This window comes from Alosa alosa, chromosome 19 (genome assembly GCF_017589495.1).
Source record: "Alosa alosa isolate M-15738 ecotype Scorff River chromosome 19, AALO_Geno_1.1, whole genome shotgun sequence".
NCBI classification, from domain to species: Eukaryota; Metazoa; Chordata; class Actinopteri; order Clupeiformes; family Clupeidae; genus Alosa; species Alosa alosa.
Genome location: NC_063207.1, coordinates 14,715,734 through 14,720,402, shown reverse-complemented (window position 1 = coordinate 14,720,402; position 4,669 = coordinate 14,715,734). Strand labels below are relative to the sequence as shown.

Below are 4,669 nucleotides of genomic sequence, written 5' to 3'. Positions count from 1 at the left end.
AAAAGAGACAAGAGTAAGCATGAATGAGAGGGGAGAGAGAGGAAGACAAGGGGGTCTGGATAGTAAGATACACCCACTGCAGAGATCCCACTCTCCATCACTTCTTCCCCGCATGTTATGAACTGATCTGATAGTTTTGTTTTGCCGTCATGATGAGGCACGGAGGAAGAAACAGGAGACAGGAGGAAGAAGAGGCACCACGACAGCACTCTTCATCATCACCATGTGGACTTTGGCACCGGAGTCTTTGGGCTTCTCGTATTTTATTTACTTTATTATTTGTGGGGTTTCTTGCGTAGAACCATTGATTTTGAATGCACACATCCACGGAGAGTGACACCAGATTAGTGGGTCACTCTAGACAGGAAGTGGTGTGAATCTGGATCCGCTCCGGCTCAGAGCCAGATAGGCTCCAGTCAGCTGCTAACTGGTAAAGGGGAGGGGTTAGGGCTGACTGCGACCTTTGACCTCCAGCGTCCTGGTGATCTGCCTTTTTCTCACATTCTGAGTAATGATGTATTTGTGTTTGATGAACCAGTATAACGTGAGATTAGGACAAAGCATTGCGCACAGGTGACCGGTGTGGAGTTGAGCATAATGCTTTTTTTTTTTACAAGTGCTGCGTTTGTTTTAATCCTGGCTTTGTTTCTATTGGAGTCCACTAGGGGGAGCTCTAAGTCTGCGCATAGATCATGATCCAGCCGCTCCACTAGGGAAGACACAGCTGTCACGAAACAAGATAGAATCAAAGAAACGTTCAAATGTTATGTTTTTCTTTCTTTCAGACAAATACAATTACTCTTTGATTCTTTTGTCATTGTGTTTTTAACATATGTCCCTATTTTAAGACGTTTCACAATGATGGCGTTACCGAAGCACCTTCTGTGTTGATCTTATTTGTTTGATAAGTAATTGGCTTTGAACAGATCTTTTGAAATGCATTATAGGAACATTAGCAGTGTGTACATAGCAATCATGCAGCAAAAGACCGGGGATAAAAAGTGTGAATATACATGTATGTATGTATGTATGTAATGTATGTATGTATGTACGTATAGTATGTATGTGTGTTTGTGTATGTGGGTGTGAACATTTGACATTATGTGTGTTCGATGTGTGTGTGCACAGCAACCCACATGCATGTACATTCTAATTTTTATTTTATTATTTTGCTCCTTCACTCTTAATATTTCATTTTCCTGTTGAATGTATTTATAATGCAGAAAAAAAAATCATGTTTTTTTTTTTTCTTTTTAAACTAAAGCAACAGCGGAGGTAACTAGTGGTAACGGGCATTCCTCTGCCTTGTCTGTTTGCTCAGGTGAGCTGGGTAAAAGAAAAGCAAGAAAGAAAGAAAGAAAGAAAGAAAGGACATACATCTCAGTGTATATGTTTTTTAAAAATTGTCTTGTCCACAAGTGCTCTGCTCCATGTCCCAAGTGTGTCTTGTTCCTCATAGCAACGCTGTGGAACTCCAGTCTGACCAGTGTCACTCATCTCTCTATTCTTCTCTGTCATTGTTTTTGCTTCTGATGTCCAAACCACTGGAAAGTCGATCAGCATAAGCTGTTAAAGAGAGAAAGAGTGATGGAGAGAGAGAAAGGGAGGGGCGGAGGGAGGGGCAGGGAAAGGGAGGAGAGAGGGAGGGGGGAGGGGCAGGGAAAGGGGAGGGGAGGGAGGGGGGAGGGGGGGAAAAGGGGCAGGGAAACGGGAGGAGAGGGAGGGGGCGGGGAGGAGGGGCAGGGAAATGGGGGAGGAGAGAGGGAGGGGCGGGAGGGGAGGGGAGGGGAGGGGAGGGGGCAGGGAAAACGGGAGGAGAGAGGGAGGGGCGGGAGGGGAGGGGGCAGGGAAAACGGGAGGAGAGAGGGAGGGTTGTAGACTTGTGATAGGTCGTCTTTTGGGTGTATTTAAATCTGTCTGGCGATGTTGTTAGTAGAATTCTTGGCACTTTTATATAGAGAGAAATGAACCTTTTGTGAGCATGTGTACTGTATGTCTGTGTCTATGAGTGATGTGAGTGTGAGTGTGCGCCTTTTTTATTGTTAGTCTTTTTTTTTTTTTAAAAAACAACTGCTTGTCTTTGAAAGTCTTGCCTTTTGAAACCCTGTAAGACCCAGTGCTGCTGTGCATTTAGGACTAGACAGTCAACAAATGGCCATTTACAAAGAAACAGACACACACACACACACACACACACACATGCAAACACACTTATAAATGAGCATGCAAGCACTCCAACACATACAGTGACACAGACCTTGAGTACAGGTCAGAAGACAGCCATATGCACAATAATGTCAACAGAACGCCAGAAACTCTTGCCTAAGAGATAAATGTTGCCTCTCATGTGTATATACATCCATTAGTAAGTCACACATACACACACACACACGCACCATGCATTTCAGACATTGTAGAGCACTGGGAAGCACTTCACCAATAATGCATTTCCTCAGACGTCAGACCTAAGAGTGTTAGCATACATTATTACCTGTAATGCTTTGTAGGGTGTGAGTGGGTGGGTGGGTGAGAAAGAGTGTGTGTGAGAGTGTGTTTATGTTCATGCATCATGTGTGATTTTGAATGGTCAGAACTGGGTGTGATGTGTGTGTCTGTGTCCGTGTGTGTGTCTGTGTGTGAGGTTGACAGCTACCGAAGTTTTTGTTTTGCAGACGACTAGTGTTGTTTTTCACACTGATAATGGTTGGGTACTGCGCGGGTGAGTGTGAGCTCATCACAGCTGTGTGTTTGTTAGCCATGGGTCTTGTGGGGACGAAACGTGTATTTTTTTTCCTTTTCCAGTGCATCTTCCAAGTATTGTTGTAAATACTTGGGTGTCACTTGCCAAAACAAAATAAAACAAAAACACAAAAAAAAAGGTTAAAAGAGAGGAAAAAGAACTAGATTTAATTTATTATTTTAATGACCTTTTAATAATTTATTAACAAGCAAAAACAGTCAAAAGAACTCAAACCTGAACAGTCGACAGGAGCATGTAAAGTAACATCGATGCAGCTGAAATTGTGAAACTTTTTTTTTGATAGTGTCATGTCTCTGGAAGAAGAGAACGTGAAAGAAAAAAATAACACAAATGAGAGAGCGGGTACTGTAAAAAAAAAGAACATGAGTGCAAGAATACATGTTTCTCATTTCTGTCAGGTTGTTCTTTTTTTCTTTTTGTTTGCCCCCCAAATCCCATCCTCCCCTCAATCCACTATTGACTTGCATTGTCTGAGCACAAAAAGCTAGAAAGAAGGACAAGCCTGCACTTCAGGTCCCTTTCAGATAAAAAGATCCCACATGAGCTCAGTTATAAATCCTTGTGTTTTATTTTTCTTTGTATCTTCATTTCTTACCCTGGTTTCTCTTTTCTGTTCCTCTTGTATTTTGCAGAGAAGTCCCTATAGAGTCTATAAACTACTGGTGTTCTATGCTTATGTATAAAGAGAGACAGAGAGAACAATGTTGATATTGATAATATTGCAAAAAAAAACAACAATATTTTTAAAAAGGATAGATGAAGATTTGACTCGGAATTCCTGTAGCACAGCAGATTTTTTTAATTCTCTTGTATTATTTTGTTTGTTTCTTTGCAGCACAATAAATAATTTGAAAATATCTTGAGAACTTTGGTTGTCTTATTCTTGTAGTTATAACTTGATGTTATCATGCTAAGGTCTTTGTTACTGATGCTAACACTTTGGCGATATTCAGAACTGATTCAGCACATCCATACGATGGTCTTTGCAGTCTAAATATTCAGTGAATAGATGATATAAGTGTCATTACACAGTTATAATATAGTCATGGTATAAAGTCATAGTAGTAGTAGTAGTAGTAGTAGTAGTAGTAGTATAGTATACCGGTAGTATAACACATCATGTAACACAACCTCAAAATCATGTATCTTATAGTCTATCATTCTTTAAAATAAATACAAATAGATTTTAGGTTAAATCAATAGTGTTACCCCCTTTTTCCTGGACTGAATCATAAATCAAACATGTGCAAACCCTACATGCACATTACCACCACTTGGAGGAGACACAACTCTATGCAAACTCCTTCAAGCATCAATGAAGAGTTTGGGTTTGGTTTCAGCTGTACTGGGTAGTTATGCAAAAAAAAACCTCAAACACTAATAACACAGCTTACACTGATGAAATGCTTGATAGCATAACTTACAGGGTTTGGCAATTGATTTCACAAACTGATGTCAAATCTGGGAATGGAGGCTATGCCTTTTTTGAGTCCTCACACATTGTTAAATCCTGTTAAATTTCTAGGTTACAAAGCATTCTAATTTCTCCAATTTCTGTTTGAAGCATAATGGGATATGAGTATTATTTGAAATGCTCTATAATATTTTTAAGTGTGTTTTTGTAATATGATATTTGGTGCCGTTGTAACTCCAGCTTTCTAAGTGTGGACCCTGCCTTAAAAGTATATACTGTATATTCTTTGTATGGAGGCTCAGAGGTCTCTAAAAGCCTTCTCAAATCTCAATTGAGATTGAGAGTGGGTCTGTAAAGGCTTCATTAACTTATGACTTCCAGGGGCGCAACCAGCAGTGAAATTAAACCTAAACTGGTGCATTAAACTCTTACCAAATTGTTTCAGAAGTGCAGCAATCAAATCTTTCTTGTAAACAAAGGTTTTAAATGCAGTT

General features: G+C 40.1%; 1 long non-coding RNA gene across 1 annotated transcript in view; it reads right to left on the bottom strand.

The window, feature by feature from the left end:
• Positions 1-1,479: 1,479 nt before the first annotated feature.
• LOC125284513 overlaps positions 1,480-4,669 on the bottom strand; it is a 4,803-nt gene continuing 1,613 nt past the window's right edge. The window contains exon 3 of the long non-coding RNA XR_007191884.1: positions 1,480-1,566. This is a non-coding gene — a long non-coding RNA (uncharacterized LOC125284513). The remainder of the gene's footprint in view (positions 1,567-4,669) is intronic.